Source organism: Bradysia coprophila, unplaced genomic scaffold, assembly GCF_014529535.1.
Source record: "Bradysia coprophila strain Holo2 unplaced genomic scaffold, BU_Bcop_v1 contig_415, whole genome shotgun sequence".
NCBI lineage: Eukaryota > Metazoa > Arthropoda > Insecta > Diptera > Sciaridae > Bradysia > Bradysia coprophila.
Window position 1 is genome coordinate 1,704,010 of NW_023503670.1, and position 20,825 is coordinate 1,724,834.

Genomic DNA, 20,825 nt, shown 5'->3' on the forward strand with positions numbered 1-20,825 from the left:
GTATACATTTTCGCATGGATTGGGCATTTCGTCAATAGTGACAGCTGAACTACAGATCGCAGGTACATACTAATCACATTTTCATTGATGTAACATCCTCCTTTTCGTCGTATTGAATGTGGTATTTATCCCCACATACATAGTACAACATTTAATCTAATTTTCTGTCGTTTAATGCTGTATACACAAATTTTCTAAAGATTAAAGCTCAAAAGCTGGTTGTGAAAATCAAAAACAAAGTTTTTTTTTACTTTTCATATTTTCTGAAAGAAAATTTCGTGTACGTTTACACAAAAACAACTTTTACCATGTATTGATGATGAAAGTGCAATGAAAATTTGTATTTTATGTTAGTCGTTTTTTTGTGTGTTGCTATTCATCATTTTCACAGAAAGTATACTCAGCTTTACGTTCTGCTATTCATCATCAACTATAACACAGCATCACATCCGACAAATCTAAAGCTTTTTTTTCACAAAATCTCATAAGGAAGTGGTGTATGTACCATATTATATCTGATATTATCGTAAGGGTTACTCAGAAAATATCTCTGATTCTTGCGATAGCATTTCGATGATATTGTAAATGACATCAAAATCCACTGCGAAGTGCTGCTACACTTACAAAAGCTGGTGATATCTCCGAACACACACATATATATATATATATATAGTGAGTAATGCTGTTATACCCTATCTGTAAGTTTATGGCACTGAGATGATTTGATGGAAGTGTAGTCGGGCTGTACAAAAACTGTTATCATGAAAGGCGTTCGATCCGTTCGTTTCAGCTGTAGCTGTTTCAATTGAAGGTTTTTCTTTTTTTTTATTAAAAAAAGCCTCATCATACCGTCATTGAACATGAGCTCTTTTTCAGTATTATTTGCGATGCTATCGAGCAAACGCTAAATTGAAAAGGTTGGAAATAAAAACCACATCATGTTTTTATATGCCATTATTTTCGTCCTTTTTTCTGTAATTTTTTTTTTCGTACTGTTCGTATATGGCTGTGTTATAAGTATACTCATTCAAATATGGAATGTTCGCCTTGTAGGTGTATAGAGTGTGTGTAATAATAACAAAATGTTTATTGTTTATCGGAGGAATTTAGGTAATGGTGTGAAAGGTGTTTTCCTTTTGTTTTTCCTGTTTTCCTTTTTATTACTCGATATTTTTGTTGGATTGAATTTCATTTTTCTTTTCGTCACATTGATTCATTTTTATACCAGGCACAATTTACCGAGTTAGGTATGTTTTCTCTCTCTTGATTGATTTGATGAAATTTGTTATTTTCTTTGTGTCAAAAAAGCTTTTACAACTAATTGTAAAATCATACCATTGTATTTTACTGGTCTGTTGAGTTTTTTTTTTAGTTAATCGGCTAATGGCACGATTTTTTTTTGGTAAGAAGAATTGTGTTCATTGTTTACGTTACGAAGTTTGTTTAGGAAAGACACTATTCCACAACAACAATCTCAGCTTTCATTGTACAAATCGTTAGAACACAACCGTTTTTATTCATCAGTTACCAAATTCTTTACCGTTCAAATCCACGAGAAACGGTAGCGTAAGAAATTATATGTTTTTTTTTGGAACAATGACTGCATTGTCTTTTTACCAAAGAAAGCTAACTTAAACGCTTCTTTTTAGACCAGATTGCGAATATTGTCTACCTTCATACCGTAGTTTCCCTGAAACTTTTGTTCCTTTGAAAGTCGACCAATGTTTATATTTGTGTCGCAGATGTTACAAATTTTGACTCAAAAGAAGCTTTACTAAAAAACTAAAACTTTTATATATTAAAGCTTTATGCTGGGCAGTGACAATGAAACTCTTCCAGAAAAACTGTGTATAGGTAATACGCAGAGAGCACAATCTCACAATCTACAAATGTTTGCCATTTTGTATGAATATCAACAATTTAAAAGTTTTAAAGAAATAACCGTTACGCATAATGAATCCAACATTTACCTTCCATATTGAAACCCGCAATGGATTTGCGAGTGGCAGAAGGTTGGTAGAATTCTGGATTTCATTTCAAGATTTGACAATACCCAAACGGAACCTTATTTAACCCATACGCATTGAAGCTCATTTATTAATTTTATTGTTTCTAGGACGTGTGTAACATTTTAATCTTGAATAATTTATTATTTTACCACAACTTTCCCATAAATCTCATGATAAACCATTATTTTGATTAACACATCTAACCCGTAAATAAATTGTGTTTCCCACTTCTCGTATTCGGACACATCTTTCACAACAGATTACACGGAATAAAGTAACCAAGCACAGCCATTAAATGATGAAAATTTGCATGCTAATGGATTATTTTACCGAGCCAGAATCTCATAGGTATTACAGCACTCTGTTTCTCGATATAACCAAATAATTTGAAAGTTTTTTTTAAAGCACAAATCTCTACGGTAGAGCCTCTACCACTACATACCTTTGAGGAAACTTTTTGCTAAACAACGACCCAATTAATTTTTGAGTCGACGATTTTCCTTTCCTCATCTCTTTTTTCATTTTGTTTTTTTTTCTTTCTTAAATCTAAAAAAGTGCCCAGGACGAAAGCATCGGAATTTAAATAAAAGAAAATCCAACCACATCAGAAAAAGAGTCATTAATTATAGAAAATAAAATGTTCAACTGCAAATGACTTTTCAGTTTCTTAGATTCCTTTTTTTTCAGTAAATTAACTCGAATCCGGCAAATGAAAAAAATAACCATTGGGATTACGGTTGTCTGTAATAATGAAATATTCTTTGTTTGCAATGCGGATTAATCGTCTGACTCAGTATCAAACATGAAGTGTTTATCGAACTTCTTTTAAAAAAAATTGACTTAAATTATTACGAAAATCGTTGAACGCTAATGGTGTTAATACTGATCATACAATACAATGGTATAATGATTTTTACATACTGCATGCGTCGAAAACCGTACCATTCATGTTTCAAGCACTACTTTCGATGCCCTCAGCATGTAAAATCCATTAAATAACTCGGGATAAAAATGAAAAGTCTCGTTTTCGTGTGTTTATTGACTTCGGCTACGCCTCGGATCAACGAATTTCACACGAAAACTTTACTTTTCATATTTTTATCCCTAGTCATGTAATAGTACATTTTGTTACGAGTGATGAAAAGTCGGCTCCGCCTCGTTAGGACAAGCTTACGACTAGTACCGAAAAATTCAGCTTTCGTCACGAGTCACAAACGACGATTTTTGTGCTTGAAAACTGAAATGATACGAAACCACAACACCATTAACATAGAAATCACTCTAAAGCCATTTCAATAACAAAGCATGCACACTTGATCGCGACCGGAAAAATATATATGAAAATCCATTTATGACCGGAGAGAGCATCCGAGAAAGTACTTTCTTGGCCGAAAATATCTCTATCTGAGAATTACAGAAAAATTGAATTTTTCGATCGGAGAATGCGTGTCGAAATCCGTCGAATGCCAGTCTTCAAACACAAAAAATACTATTGTTTGCTTGAGACCAGAAAACGACTCATTACAATCTAGCTCAAAACCAATTTTTCGCATTTACTGGCCGCTAGCAAACAAAATACGGTACGGTACCAGCAAGACTAGGTGTTGTCATTCATTTCTTGTTGTAGTTGGTGTGTAAAGTTGTGTACATAACTCGTGATAAAGGTGAAACACTACATTTTCGTGCATTTACTGACCTCGGCTTCTTCTCGGATCAACAACATTCACACGAAAACTCTGCTTTCCATCTTTTTAGTCATGTAAAATACTATTGTTTGCTTGAGGCCAGAAAACGACTCATTACAGTCTCGATCAAAACCAGTTTTTCACATTTCCTGGCCGCTAGCAAACAAAATAGTGTACGGGTACCAGCAAAACTAGTGTTGTCATTTATTTCTTGTTGTAGTTGGGGTGTAAAGTTGGGTACATAACTCGTGATAAAAATGAAACACTACATTTTCGTGCATTTACTGATCTCTGCTTCGCCTCGAATCAACAACATTCACACGTACTATCGAGTTTTCACAGTAAACACACGAAAACGTTGCTTTTTTTATCCCAAATAACGGATACGGATAAGGTACGGACTTTCGACGCATTGTAAATGTTTGTTCAAGAATTTTTCATTGTATATAAGTTCGGTCAATTATCCGTTTTTCGAATGAGTTTCAAAACAAAATGTGTGGAAACGGTTTCCATTTTGTTGTCCGAAAAGTTGCAATGAAAACTGGTTTTTTGTTTGTTCCACTAAAACAAGTGAAATCCCCAAACAAATGAAACCCAAAAAGTTCACCACATAAAACCCATACACATGGCAAACAAAACTCTATACTAGAATGTGCGAGTTGAAAAGATTTCATTTCATATTACAACAAGCCAGAATCTCAGTCACACTGATTGAAACAATCATATTGTACAATGTACAGTGTAAATATATGAATGATTGCGATCACGAATTGCTAAATAATAGAAAAAGGATTTCGGATCGTTTTTATATTACAGTCAATGGAGCATTAATTGCTTCTCAACAAACATTCAACACCAATATGTGAAATGGTTGAGTGAACTTCAAATGTGTAGAATGGAGGGCATTCAAAATTGTGCGATGTTGGAGGCAGCGAAAGGACCGAACCGATTTGGATAATAGGAGACGTCTACTTGTCCATTAAAAACCTCTTTGGTACATGAGTTTGAGTCTAAATTTTAAATTATTTTTATCAAATGAAAATTTAAGTGAACTTTGAACTGGAATTATATGGCCTCATAGAAATTTATTACAAAGATTTACTCTCATTATTTTGTATTAAAATATGTAATTTTTGGACGTTCACGAGGGTAGTGCTTAAATAATGTAGGGATGATTAAAAATGCAAACGACCTCGTTGAACGTTCCCGTAAAATAAAACGAAAAATCACAGAACAGTAGGGATTGAATCCGTAACATAGTAACGTTTTTTTTTAGAGAAAATAAACATATCACGTCCGTAAAAATGTGAGAGATTATTCACGATTAAAATCGGAATGTTGATATAATTTTTAATATAAATATTCTGAACTATTTCCGTTGAAAAATGCATATTACTGCTCTGCCAATTATATCCGATACAACAATAATGTACAACAATAATAAACAATTTATCATCAAAAGTGAAACAAATGAAACAAAAAACATTTACTTAATTTTGTGTTCCCTAGAGTCGAAAGTGGCTTATTACGCACTTATTACGAAATTTAGTTTAGATAAATAGTAAAATGAAGTAAAAGATTTTGCATCAAATACCATTCGACATTTTCAACAACAGCAGTAGCAGATCCAACATGGTGATACACTTGCCGTTAGCATTTTTTGAAGCACACACTTGCTATAAAAAAATCCTGAACAGTTTCCATGGACTTTGATCAATTAAAAAAAAAATCCTCTACAATTTTTCGCATTCATGTAAACCGTATTTTTCTAATTACCACAGCTCCATTATTCATAGAAGTACCCTCTTCTTCATGATATCATCAGCTATACTGAATTTAAATTGGTGTATAATCATGGCTTACAGATTAACTTCCCTTTTGGTAATGTTAGAGCAATGTTTCTTTTTCTGCATATAAATGTGAACATAAAATTGATTTATTTACTCTGAAGCCAAGCCAATTACTATTTTCAATGAAGTGCTGCACATTGCAACTGCGTCACTATAAGTGGAATATTACAGGGAGCTAATAAAATGTTATGAAGACCGTAAGAAATTATAACGTGATAGTCGTAAAAGTTTTGTTGCTCTTTTTATGACACTTTGATTTATTATCTACACTCGTAACAATTGTAATGAAATTCCGTCTTAAGCATCAACGCAATGCAACTGAACTTTTGCGAAATTGGCCTTTATTGTGTGTTTTATACCTCTTCAAGGAATGTCGGCTATGAAGAAGCATTTAAGAGTGATATCGCCAAATCTTCAGGTGATTGGGGAACAAGCGGTCTCCGATTTTAATGAGTGATAGCTCGTTGGATTCGTCTATCAATTCTAGGAAACACGTATCTTTCACTTTTTCTAAAAAAAAATGTTTTCTGTGAAAAGCGTTCAAAAGTGAAGACATGTCACAAGTTACCGAAAACAGTTTTTCGACAATAACTCAAGAAAAAATGATTTTAAATGGTTGTAATGTTGTACGAATGTCGGCCTTGGAAAGACCTACAGGTAGAGTATACGCATCGCTTGGTGCGAGTAGATCCACGAGAGTTATGACTAAAAATGTAGTGAATGTTCGGAGAGTCCGCCTTCTCTGTAGCTTCGATGTTCCACGAAACTGAGTATGGGTTGTTGTAGCTGGCCTCACCCACTATCGTTCCACATATAAATGAATCCAGTACTTTTGTGCTGCAAGACCACAGAAGTGTTGGAAAAAACTTGGTGCCAAAACGCATATTTTTTTCCTTCTTTCCGTGGGCCTCTACAGCTGGAACAGCGTCTGGAACGGTACTATGGCAGTCATTTTTTATCGTCAACTATTCTTTTAAGATAACAATACAAAAACGCGTCGCTATGTCACGAATATATTAGATCCAGTGTTAGTAATATCAAGAGAAAAATTATTAAATTTTTCTTGGAGGATTTTAGGCAAATAAAGTGTTAGCGTATAGCAAATGACCTCAGGACTCCGGAACAGTAATTAGTTTTTCAATCGGACCAATATTTGCTACGTGATAGGAGTTTGGAAAAACCATATGATCAAGTGGGAGCGAACGGTCCTGGATTGCTCCCACAGCTTTAATCGGCTCGCTACCACCAATTCGGTCACTCTTGCATGGGTCCCGGGACATGGTGATATCGAAGGAATATAAGAAGAATCACAGCTGTGTTAACAGGACACAGCGGTCTCAACAAACACTTATTTTCAATGGGCCTGGTGGATAACCCCCATTGCCCTAATTGCGACAATGTCGAAACAATGGAGCACTACCTGTGCAGGTGCCCGGCTTACGTTACGGCCCGATCGAAATCATTTGGCGCGTATATCTTGCCACACAATATCTGGTATTTACCTCAAAGCGTCCTGGTTTTCCTCAATCGATTGTAGATAGTCCAGCGTGGGTACGCACAACAGGCCTACCCACTTACACTAACTAACTAATATCTCTGAAATGAAATTAGCAATCTAACAGCAATCAAGTTATTCAGGCGTGAACATCCACTTGAATGTAAGTACGAGGTCTAGAACGATGCGAAATCCGAAAAATCTAACTTGAAACAAAAAATGAACTTTCAAATGCACATAAAAGTAGTTGAACTCTGTTAAGTTTGAATAACCCGCAAAATCCAAGATCTAAATTTCTCTCTCACATAAAATCAATCCACTTCCTTCAATAACAAGCACACGAACAAATGCAAACATTATTCATTTACATCTTCAATATTCTATTTTTCTTACTTTATTGTGCATGAACGAAAGCGATGGCGGAGAATCGTTGCACTCAGCTAAATTAAATTTTTGATAACGTGGACTCGAATGCGAGCAAAACGATATCCGATATAATAAGCACTACGCTTAAGTACCCCAGTTTATTCTGTCGTACTGTAATAATTGAGTGACGCATTATCCACATTATATAGTCGGGAATCGCTTCAATTTAATTCAATGTACAACCCTCTGTCGCATGGTGTGGTATTTAAGATGCAATTTATTTTTCCAATGTGCTACGTTACATACTCTGCTAGCTAAATGTTGAATTTTCACAAGGATGTAACAACTAAAGTATTACTTCAAAATCGCTTCGACAAATTCGCATTCGAAAAATTGAAATAAATTCAGAAACAAAATGGATTTTAGAAATATAATTCACAAGAAAAGCTACATCGAATAGTCGTTTGGCACTTGAGAAATCGTTTCTTTGTTTGAATTTTTTGCTCTTTGACTGGTATTTCTTCAAGTAAAAGAAAACATCAATTCGAAGAATGTCAAAAAAGTTCGAAGAGTATTCAAACATTTTTTTTACAACAGCCATCGTTCGATATCTTCCATTCTACAATGCCAATTTCCTTTCGGATTTTTTTTTTTTTAAATACCGGTTCGTAAATTGGGCATATTTTTTCGAGCAAACTATGATTCGGTGTAATTCATTGAACCGTTGATAGAACTGAATATATAAAAAAAAAGTTTTAATTGCGTTAAAAAATTGACTATACTCTGTTAACGTACGAAAGGTTTTTGTTCAAATGAAGCATTTCAACCGTTAAATAATTTGAAGAACTAAATATTCACAAAAGCGAATGAAACAAAGGTTTTTTGTTCGTTTTATTTTTTTAAACTTTTTTTTCCGATTTTTAGATAAACTTTACCTAATTTAATTAAGCATTAAGTTCACAGTTTATTTTATTCCGCAGAACTTTAGCAAATAATTTTTAAAACAATGTTTTCAAGAAATTGAAGTCGATTGAAGTTTTCACCAATTCAACGTCGAACGTTATTCGAAACAAAAAATTGTTCTGAGGTATGCCTCTAAAATTTAAAATCTAATTTTTTTTTATAAAATTAATTTTGTTTACAAAGTACGACCCTAAATCGACCCAATTTTGTCAGCCGCCTAAAATGTGCCGGAGGCCGTTTCCAGTCTCGATAAAAATAAGTATGTGTAAGGTGTTCTGCAGCAAGAACTACATGGGCATCGACAATTCTGATCAAAAGAGTTTCTAAAAGTAGTGTAAAATGAAAAATATATGGCCGCCATTTTGTAATTTTCTTACGGGCGGCTGCACGTTTCGAAGGTTAGATGAACTTATAAGAAGATCAGTTCATTTTAGAGACATACCGTTGCACAATTTTTTGTTTAGAATAATGTTTTACGTCGATTAAAAATAATTTAAAAAAAACTGGAGTCCCCCATTATCTTCACATAATAATGGTAAAGAGGGACTCTTTTAAAAAACAGCTTATCGAAATCGGACACATTTTTCAGTGGAAAACTTTTATATCTGTGACAAGAAAGGTATTCGAAAACACTTTTCAAAAGATTGTTCGAAGCTTGTGTGGCTAGTGGGGAGGTGATCAAAAACTGAAAACATGCACACGACCACGTACGTTTCGTGTACCTCGAGAAATTTTCAGTCTTTTTCAGTTGGAATGTTCAACTGCAAATATCTCAGTGTGAATGTATTTTAAACCCGATAAGAGCTTATTTGCCTCTGATTTGCAATTACCTTTCTAATTATACCCCACACGACCCTGCACGGCTCGTGTAACTGTAGAGAAAAATGCATGTTTTCGGTTTTTAATCATCTCCCACTAGCCACACAGGCTTCGACGAATTTTTTGGAAAGGGATTTTGGCTTCTAGGAATACCTTTCTGGGCACACATATAAACAATTCCACTGGAAAATAAGTCCCATTTCGGTAGGATGTTTTTCAAAAGAATCCCTCTAAAGCAAAAAAAAAATAGAATAAACCTACTTCCATTCTAAAGTCAATTACCTGTCATTTCATCCAAATTCATTTATTCCTTTATTCAACTTAATAAACATTTTCGTTAATAAACCACAACCCACCGAAAACTGAACCAAACCCAAGTTACTTTCGCTTTTCAATTTTTTATTTTTATGAAATAAAATTTTTATTTATTATCCAATAAACCATTCTTTCAGTCATTTTTAGAAGAATGAAAAATTTTCCACCCACATAATGTGACATTTTTCTTCTTCGTACTTGTTGATTTTGTGCGCCTATTTTGAGATTAAATTGGCAAAGAATTTTTTTTTTGTTATAACTGGCACTCCTTAGCGCTTTAAGTTTGTTATATCTATGGTATACCTATAACTCCTGCTGTGGCAGTTATCATTTGATCTTGAGTATACTCATGTATGAAAACTGAAGAGTTTTTCCACACAGCATAACATTGGGGTTAAATATGGGAGGAAGCGGAGAAGTACACATTTTTTTTTGCTATCGTAAGTATGTTCAGTTATGGCGAAAAAGTATTATGTTTTATATATTAGATCCATTTATTTACCTTGAAATCGATTCAGTGATTCGGAAAATTATTTTTTATCTTTTCTAGTGGCATTGTCGTAAAGATAAAGTGAGAATACGGAATTGAGACGACGATTTTATAGTTTTCATTCTTTTTCCATGTAAAGTCAACGCATGTTGTCGGTCGTTTAAAACGCATTACTTGTACATCAGTTCAGGCGGGCAAGTATAATGAATGCATTCATTAGAAAAATCGACATTGAATGGTATATAAATTTACAGATAAACGTTGAATCATTAACGGTTCCATTAGCTATAGATACCTCTAATGAAAGAATCCCCACTTAAGATTCCAATTAAAAATAATTTTCATCCATTATCGTCATCAGTTGCGATTAATACAGTTGAATTATACTGAGAAAAAAAACCCCTTTCACTTAATTACCCTTGAACAGAATGTACCATGATTTACCTACATCACAATTCGAAACACCCTTTTCAATTAATTTTTCTTACATTACGGTCCTTCACTGTTTAGATTTTACCTTTTTTTATTAACGCCTTGAGAGAGAAGCATTTCCATGCAAAAATACTTAAACGAAAACTAACAACAATAAATTCGGAACGGAAATGAATCTTATCGCCTGTTTTGCTGGAATTAATTACATTTTCTGCAGTCACCGATTATGCGGAAATTGAATTTTATTGATTCATTCCGAGTATTTTATTTTTAGTTACGCGAGTTAGCCAATCGCAAGTGAAATGAAAAATCATTTGAAATTGGCAAATCGAAAAGAAACTCAGATACAAAACGACAGAACTACACAAAAAAAAAAATTAATAGAATAAACTCAACTCGATTTGCAATGAACTGAACAAATCCCAAATTTACCATAAATCATTAAGAGAGAAAAACGAATGTTTCATTTTTCTTTATTAGGTTGTGGCTACATCACAGTTTATGAAAATCTCTTATGTATAAAATGATGATTTATTGCAGTAAAATTGTAGTTTTTGTACACAGAGCGGAACGATGCATTGTATTGGTAACTAGAACGTAAATTATACATGTGTTCTGGAGAGGCGAGGTAAAGTAAAAATAGGTTTCTCTCTCTGGTTGGCGGAAAACGTTTGCTGATTGTTTTTAATTTTATGACTAGCATTCAACTTTATGTAGAATATAAAGGTGAAATTTTCTGTGAAACGTTGATAAATGGATAAATGGAGTGACAAAAAAATTGGAAACGCGATAGCAGGGCCTATTTTGGAAATTTTTTCCAAAGTTTCCAAAAAATGGCCAAAAATTTCCAAAAACTGCGAGCATCCAAAAACCGAATTTTGCCATCATTTCGAACGGTTTTGGCAACTCCTAACCTCAGCCTTGCGTTTAAGCTTACTCTCAATTATTTTGTTTGATTATTGACACTATCAGCTTTCAAATTAATCATGCTCGACTTCATTTGAAAGCTGATAGTGTCAAGAATCAAACAAAATAATTGAGAGTCAACTAAAATGCAAGGCTGAGGTGAGGAGTTGCCAAAACCGTTCGAAATGGTGAAAACATTCGGTTTTTGGACGTTCGCAGTTTTTAAAAATTTTTGGCAATTTTTTGGAAATTTTGAAAAAAAAATCAAAAAAAATGTCCAACAATAGGCCCTGCGCGATAGCTACGGTGAATTTTCTCATTTGTTTGTAGTTTCAAAAATTTGTAATTTCTGAGACGTTAAACGGTAACGCTACGCTATATCGCTCACTATTTCAGCCGTGAAAACGTTTACACCAATTTTTGGGTAATCGACTTTTCTCACGTCAACCACTAAATCGCAACGCTAAAAAAGTCTGTTATACCCAAAAATTGTTGTAAATGTTTATTATACGGCCGTTGGCGCACGAGTGGAACCCAAGTCCGCAATCTTCTCCTTGGGGGCGAAACTGTGGACAACAATGTACACTATTACGTAATTATAATTTGTTTTTGCCTTTCACTGCGTACAACTGTGTAATCAAATTTTAATAAAAGAGAAAATGCAATTTATTTAAGAGACCAATTAACATTTGAAACAATTGCGAGTTAATTATTTCTTTTTAATGGACTTACAAAAACTAATTTTATTTAACAAAAAATTCATTGTGTTCGGAAAATCGTAATGAATGCAAACGTTTCTGCTTTGCATTTTTAATGTTTCTGACGAAAAGTGCACACAAATAAAGTATAATTTCGAAATGATATAAAAAAGTACTTCGACAATATCCAAATAGAGATAAAATATCGTCAAGATGCTGCTCGTAGTTTATGTGAATAATCCACAAATTTACAAATAAAATAAACGATGTGATTGAACGTCCCAGAGAACTATGTGGACATATTCTTGGAGATGTTATTCGTCTCTGGTGACGAAAATACTCATGTACAACTACAATGTTCACGATTATTTTTCCTCTACCAAATCGTAAATTTTATTAATTTAAGCAACTTTAATACAAAATAATTTTGACAAAACTGTCGACGAATATCCTCGATCCTCGGCGTGTCGTAATTCATCCACAACAAAATACAATTTTTAGATGTAATATCTACTCTAAAAGGTGTTGCAGTGTTGCGTGTTAATAGCATTTAACCTACGAGCGAATAGTATCTAAAAAATATACTCGAATGGTAAATGACGTTGTCCTCTGTTGGTAACCTTAGAGTTCATACAGTTACAATGCAACTTATTAAACTCGAAATCAACTATTCAAGTATTCCAATCCATTTTCCATTGTACTAGCTGCAATGATTTATGATGACTTTCTTAAATATATTTCTCCAGCAGTTTAACTCTGCTCATAATTTAAATGTGAATTGCGACAAATAAATTGCAGAGAATTTAGGATGGTTGGTTTATCCAACAATGGTAATACATTACTGAAGAAAACTTTTACATTTTCTGCTTTACATTAAACTTATTGTGTAGCATCTTTCTTTTATTAATTTACCGAATTTGCACTGCTGCTTTCAAGTTGTAAAATTGTTTCCAAGTTCCAATTTTAGTAAAAAGGGTTGCACTTTGTAAACGAGCACATTAATTTTTATTTCGAAAGTCTTCCATCATCTTGCAGGATTTTTCTGAAGAAAAATCATAATGCTTCCCTTTATTCACAATATGTTATAACCGTCACATAAAAACTAAATCCGGTGATTGTAGAATATTCCTAAGCAATTCAAATACGTCATCTTCTTGACAAATATTTTGATCTTGACTGACACCCATTATCCAGCATGTATCTTTCACTCTCTTTGTTAATGGATTTGTGAAAACTGTGCTGTGGCTATGGGAAATAACATGTAACAAAAAAATAATAATAAAAAATTCATCCGACTACGGTAAAGCGCATATTGGTTTGCAAATATGCAGACTTTCCTAAGAAGCAAATACGACAAACAATTTTGATAAAAGCCACTACATTTGGGAATTAAGCTGCCTTAATCTTTGGTTTCCTTTGCAATGAACAAATTCTATTGATGCTATCAACACTGTCAAACGAGATGGGAGAGTATCGAACCGAGGCGAACTTAATGCTCTGAGATTACGTTGTAAAACGGTATCATAATATGATAGTTTTCTATATCTAGCCACTGAAAGTTCGCTTGCTCTACTGTAAAGTGCAAAAGAGATATATCAAACAATAGAACGTCGTGTAATCAGTACGCTCAACTTCTAATCTAAACACTACTTTACTATTTTAGATTTAGAGAATACGGAACTGGAAACCTTATGTGACAGTGTCTCCAAATTTCATTCGTTTAAGATATATTGTAAAATTCACAGTTTTACTGTAAAATTTAAAGTATACTGGACATGGACAGTGAATGGCCAACCTCAAAATTTCTGTTCATTTAACCTGTAATAGACGTCAAGCATATCAACTGTTTTACTATTCAATTGATTTTTCAGAAATCTTTTACTTCATTTGTTTTGAACATGATTTTTGCAGCTAAATAAGACCTCAAGCCGTCTGTAACAGGTTAAAAACAAAGTTCCTCATTTAAGTGTCAATTTGTTGCCATATAGCGCTTGGCAAAAATTATTCAATATTAACGTGACAAGAAGCAAACAGGACCTGAAAAATCCTCAATCTACATGATCTCTTCAAGGAAGACAATAGACAATAGAGTTGTTTTTGTTGCATTCTCGTCGTTCAATGTCCATTTTTTGGGCGAGGAGAAGATAGCACGATAATAAGCCATGAGGACTGAGCAGAAATAATTACCCATTTTTCGCACATAAACTACCCGTTAAAATAGTACTTCTACCATAAATAGCTGTTATTTTGCAAACATATCAATTGTGTATTCCGTTAAACATTCTGTAGTTGAATCTTTTTCCTTTAAATCCTGACATACTCTCACAAAATTGTCGGTTGCATCATTATTTCTGTAAACGTTGACAGAGAAATAGTTTCGTTAAACGATTTTTCTGCAAAATAGGACAGATTACAGTGAAAAAAAAATGGAAAATGTTATTTAGGTGTGCTATTCGAGCAATGTTACCTGTTTACATTCCTCCCTCAGCATAAAAATATGTTATTTACAGAGATAGATTTTAATAAGAAAGTTGAAATTGTAAATAACATACAAATTTAGACTCCAATGGAAAGGATAAGAAGTTGAACGAATGAGTTTTCTGATGTGAAATATTTACTGAACATACACGAACACAAAATATGGAAATTCAGTACGAAGAAAAAAAAATTTTGTATGCAGGTTACACACGCGTTTTGACAATTTTGCCGTTGGATATGAAATTTGGTTATAAATTGAATAAAAAATGTGACAACCTAGACCCGCAAAAAGTTTTCGGGAAGGAAATATTTGGTGTGCGTGAGTATGGTTGAAAATTTAATTTATTGTTTGTTTGCATATAACCGCTGATATTATGTAAAATGAGTGTAATATATATGTCAGGCATCGTGTATATACAACGGTATGCATGAAAATTTTTTATGTTTGCGTTATTTATGTTGGAAAATTTATCAAAGACAATGTCTTTTATGCTAGAAAAGTAAAATGTTACTGGTAAATCTATTGTGGCTGTTTTGAAGAAACTAGAATTTCTTGAAGTGTTCGCAAAAAAGCTCTGAACCGAGCGATTTTTTTTCTCATCAATATTTTTTATTCAAATAATGAGACAAATCACCACCAAATATTTACTGACCTCGGCTTCGCATCGGATCGGTAAGCTCAACACAAAAGTACCATTTCTCTCATTTGTCCCATTGATAAGAAATTTCATCGATGATATCTTTAACGTTACGAATTGGCAACGGACACATTAGAATATCTATGAGTAAGTGTTACATAGAAAGCAAATGAAAGAAAAATCATCTTGCCTAGCCGCGGATTTGAACACGGGACCTCTCGATTATGAGTGGAGAGCTCTAGCCCCAAAGTCACGGGTTCAGACAAAATGATATTTATTTCGAAAGCTTTTATATGATGGTAGTGTAGATTGAATGTGTAGTGTGGTGTGTGTACACTGTACATAGATGCATTTTGATCAGATAAACTAATGTTAATCATTGCCAGGCTCAGTAGCTAAAAGATATAAATACCTACTGTTATATCACGGTCACGGAAAATTGCAGATAATTGATTCAGTGTTTGAGAGTCATTCTAAAAGACACACAAAAGTTCCTTCTGAGTAAAAGCTACTTGTTGGTTACAAAATCTCTATCTTGAAAATTTCATTCAAGTGGATTAGTGTTCAAAGCTACAACATAGTTTAGCTGCAACGGATACTCAAAGAGCTTAAGTTAAATCAGGGATTTGTAGAAAATTCGACTTTCATTGAAAAACGTCATCTTGTCAACCATCGAGTGTTATTCTATGATTTTCAGTACTGGATCTTACTATCAAGCTTAAAAATGCTTACACAAACAAATGAAAAGTATTTCATAAAATCTCATATCTACAACTTCTCTGATGTGAAAAGCTGTAATATGGGTGACTTGTCATGACACCAGTATTAATAATTAAAGTACTGGAGTTTTTTTTGTGCGTTTTTTCTTCTCTAATCGCAACTCTTTTGTTTTGCTTTTAGATTTAAAGGAACACGGTACAGTCTTATTTCGAAATAAACAATCAAAGGGGATGTGTGCATTGACCGTTGAGAAAATTCTCTGTTTTTCATCTAAGAGTTATTGTTGTTGACGTTGTATGCAACTCGCTTCGCTCGTAAAGAAAACTTAGGACTGGTGCTGAAAAAACCGTCACTTCCTGACTTGGTACACAAAATACTATTTTGGGCACAAGATGCGTGTTGTCGCGCTCAATCTATGGTCTCTAGTGAAAATTACAAATCTAGTGCTACGGGTGTGATACTATTCACGCCATTCACATATATTTTTTTGTCGAAGTGTCTAGGGGGTATCTAGTGCTGTATCTCTATGTTGCATAAATAACTGCAGTTGGTTCACCTTTAGAAAACACAATTTTAGATTTATTAGAGTTTTAAAAGCTTTAAAAGTTATCGATTTTCCCAGTTAATTAAGTGATTCCCAGTATATGATATGTTGGCGCAAATTTTGAATTCGCTGAGGGATTTTACAAAAACTACAAAAACTACAAGAACTACAAAAACTACAAGAACTACAAAAACTACAAGAGCTACAAAGACGAAAAACCCCACCGTATTTTTCAGCACACGTCCTAATTTTTCTTAGGACTAGTGATAAAAAGGTAAACATTTCAAGACTTGTTGCACAAGATAACATTGTCCACACAAATGCGTTCAGTTGACAAAATGTTTCAATCACTAATTTCGATACCCTTAGCATGTAAAATCGATTACAAAATGCGGGATAAAAATGGAAAGTCTCGGCTCCGCCTCAAATCAACAGACTTCACATTCCTTTCATATTTTTATCTTTTGATATGTTAATTACCATTGTTGCGAACAAATATTCGCAAAATGCACACATGAAAAACGTTGTGTTCACCTCATGGAAAGTGCCATAAATTCAACTGGAACGAATTCACTCTTGATTAGGGTTCCCAGCCGTACTCTTTTTAGAGTACATGTACTCTTTTTCGACATCGCAACTACTTTTACCGACTGCGGCTAGCCTGCTACTATTTCATTGATTTTGCACTCTTTGTACTCTTTTTCAGCAGGGAAGTGAAATTCTTATATACTCTACCGCACGAGCTGAAAGTTCTGACATACATTTTGTGTCAAAATTTCATTTCACCGGCTATACTAAGCTTTAAAAGGTGAAAAACAAGTTTCGCTGCGTGGCAATAGAATCACTTTTTTACTTAAGTCATTGTACAAGTTTAACAAGAGATTTCTTTTAGTAAGATATTGAAGGGGGCAAAGAACACTTTCTTTCAAAATGTCGGGAACAAAATTTTTGATGCAAAGTTGGTTTTGCAAACACCTAATTTGTGCAGCAGAACAACGGTATTTATGTTAGTAGTTAAAATAATGGATTCAATTGAGAAAATTCGAATTTTAGTAATCCAAGTGTCGTTTTTATGGCAGTTAAAACACTTGAAATATTGTTACAGTTAAGACTAATCATTTGACTGCTAAATTGAAGCCTGAACATATGCACAAAAAATGTAAATTTTCGATGATAACTTTGTACTCACATTCTTTTTGGTCAAAGTACATCCATAGATGTCAAGAAGTGGTAACTTTTCATTGAGAAATAGAAACGTTTGTGTTAATCATCAATAAATGCTAAGTCATTAAAGCATAAAACGATGTTATACTTCGTCCAAAAAGAATTAAGTACAAAGCTATTACTGAAAAAAGATTTCTCATTGATTTTTTCCTACTTTATCAAGTTGATAATATCAACCGTACTCTTTTATACTCTTTTTCAAGTAAAAAAAGTACTCTTTTTGAAATTTTCGATCTGGGAACCCTACTCTTGATGGAATTACCTACTTTGTCGCTTGGTAAACAAATAATTATTGCATTAAAATGATCTACACAGCACATAATTTTCAGCTAAGCACAAAAATTGGTCCACCCTGAATTCTTGAATGAAGTGTAGCTAATTTTACACATTTTCTGGCATGTTACATTTATAATCAACTTCCATTTATTAGAAGCAAAAAGTTGACAATTTGTTGGTAATTTTTTATCAGTGTGTTTCGAACAAGAGCCAAATTTCAAAGCAATTCAGGTGGCCCCATTCACATTACAAAATTGTGTCATATTTTGTTCACATGCTCCCTTTTGTAAAATTTAATTAAATGAAAGAATGGCTGAGGATTTTCCTTTTAGCATATTTTTGTGCAATGGTGAATGCTTCACATAATAAGCTGTATCATCTCCTAACTATTATAAATCTTCATTTATAATATAATCTCTTTATTATTTCAAAAATATTTCCGAAAAATATTTTGTAACATAATAAACACGAATAAAACATGAGTATTTTCCAAAATGGTTATATTGCATCATATCCCATTCAACTAATATAAAATACTTTCATATAAATATACACGGAGAACGATATAATAGGAGTGAATATATCGTGCAGTCTATGGCTTTTAGGTGAACGTGGAAAATGTGTGTGTATGTGGTGTGGTACACATGAATAAGAAAAAAGGTTCGCTTCGGCTTCGTATTACCAGAAATAAGATGATTATGTTTTCGTCGTTTTTGTTTTCTACCTGAGGAGAAATCTTTTCGGTGTGTCGTGTAGAATGATGTTAGCCTCAAAGCAAATTTCAAGATTTTATTCTTGAAGTAGGCCAGTCTGTCTGTATATTGCCTTTAAAACCAATACAAGATGTGTACAACGTTCCGCTTATATTATATAATGTATACATCATGTAAAACAGGAGCTACGAGCACGAAAGAGAGGTACACGAAACATTTTCTAGTGAAAAATAACAAACAAAAGAGGACGATTTCAGTTTTTTTTTATATTTTTATTTAAAATGAGAAGTCTGCAAAGAAAAATCCCATTTAAGACACACAAAAAAAAACGTAAATAATAAATGTAAAATGTTAGATATCTATTTAAATGCTAACGTTAAAGCTAATTCTACGCCACGTTCTACATGTTTTCGGGTGCCTATTTAGACGTTTTGAACATTTTTCTCTTTTAAATGAAAATGCCTCTAGGTGAAACTTCATCCGTTTTCTTCACATTTATTACACAAATTTTCCTTGTACAAACAAACTTTTTGGTTGTCCATGCCGTCCCACAATGAAAATATTTCTCGTTTTTTTATGTGTTTTACTTAAACAATTTGAGAGTTATCTCTTTCGGTGAAATACTTCATATATTTTCGCAATTTTGCGAGGTATTTTCATGAGTCGAAATTCTAGAGTGGTTTTTCCGAAAATCTCGTAAATAAACTGTACCACAGTATACAACAAAGTACCAATGATTGATTGATTTTCAGTGTTTTTGGCGTATTCGTGTTAGCTTTCGCTTGCCTAATAAAACTTGTAAAGTTACACAAAAGTTTATCTGTGCCGTGATTGATGTTAAGTGAGATAAAATAACATTATACAAGTTTGTACGGAAGAAACATTGTCCAAAATTCAAAGGCAAGTATAGCCTGAGGTGAAATAAACTTTTGGGTGTGCATGCTAAATTTGTAGTATAAATAAAGGGAGAGTAATGTACTTCAATTGTCATATACTTTTTATCTTTGCTATTCTAATGAGGCATATTGGGCATTGTAACAAAATATTTGACCCTTCCTTCCATAACTTCAATTTGAAGAAATTTACATACATTCTGAAATTGTAGGATGTTCCTACAGTCGGTGTATTATATTTCAAATTGAAACTTTAAAAAAAAGTGTTCCCATTAACAAACTGTGCCTGCCAATCACCGGAAACAAAATGCTCTAAGTTTTTATTCGCTCAACACAATTGTTCGAACTTTGTTTCGAAAGATAAATTTTTCTTTGACACGTCGGTATATACTTTGTACGAAACTTACGATACCGAACATGAAGTCATAAATTTTTATTGGCTGAAATCGTTCCGGATAGACTTTATTTGACAGCCAAAGAGCTAACAGTATCAATGATGCTTAAGGTTTCTATCTTGAAATAAAGAAAATGGAGAATGTAGAAAAAAAACGTAGACTTTACTTTGTATTTATTGAGATGTTTATTTTACTATTGTGTCTGAAGGAAAGCCCGGCAAAACTAACATTAAATTTTAAGCATTGGCTTTGGTCAGAACTTAGTTTCGTCTTCTTCATCTAAATCATTTAGCGGGATTCTTTTGAAAAACGACCTGCCGAAATCGGACGCATTTTCTAGTGGATTTTTTGATATGTGCCTAGATAGGTACTGGTCCCTAGAAGCCCTTAAAATAGCACTGGAACTTAATTAACGTAACCTTAGGGTTTTCAGTGCATACGAGGATGTAAGCAAATTTATATTCCAGAGTTAATTTTAATCTGAAATACGTTGCTTGGCATTCTTTTAGATAGAATGACTTCGAAAAAGTGAACCAGCAGCTGAAACTGCTGAAAAAAATATGTTTTCATCAAATATTTCACGTGCAAGAAATTTTTTGAGTAGCGATACTGAGCATCAAATTTTCATACCAAAACCACATACATCGAAACATTACCCATGCATGTTTGGTATTATTGGAAAGCTAAGACCAGTATCAAATGGGGAAAACAGTTTCTTTGTGTTTCTGTTGCTTTTCGGATTCACGCGTACCGTTAGAAGTTCGCCAAAATTATTCATTTTTTACCCAAACTTTCAACTGGTCATAAATCAGTGAGGATGAATTTTAAACCCAACAAGACCCAATCTGCCCCGAAAGTAAATACAATTACCTTTCTAATGACACCCCACACGACCTTTAAGGTTTCGTGGCCTACA

The 20,825-nt window shown here is 33.4% G+C and overlaps 1 protein-coding gene and 1 long non-coding RNA gene across 2 annotated transcripts in view; one reads left to right on the forward strand and one right to left on the reverse strand.

The window, feature by feature from the left end:
- Positions 1 to 16,788, forward strand: part of LOC119082283 — an 85,699-nt gene extending 68,911 nt beyond the window's left edge. Inside the window, exons 2-4 of the long non-coding RNA XR_005088608.1 lie at positions 8,493 to 8,697; positions 11,685 to 11,686; positions 16,778 to 16,788. This is a non-coding gene — a long non-coding RNA (uncharacterized LOC119082283). The remainder of the gene's footprint in view (positions 1 to 8,492; positions 8,698 to 11,684; positions 11,687 to 16,777) is intronic.
- Positions 1 to 20,825, reverse strand: part of LOC119082281 (metabotropic glutamate receptor 2-like) — a 152,666-nt gene that overhangs the window by 72,849 nt on the left and 58,992 nt on the right. The window lies entirely within an intron of this gene.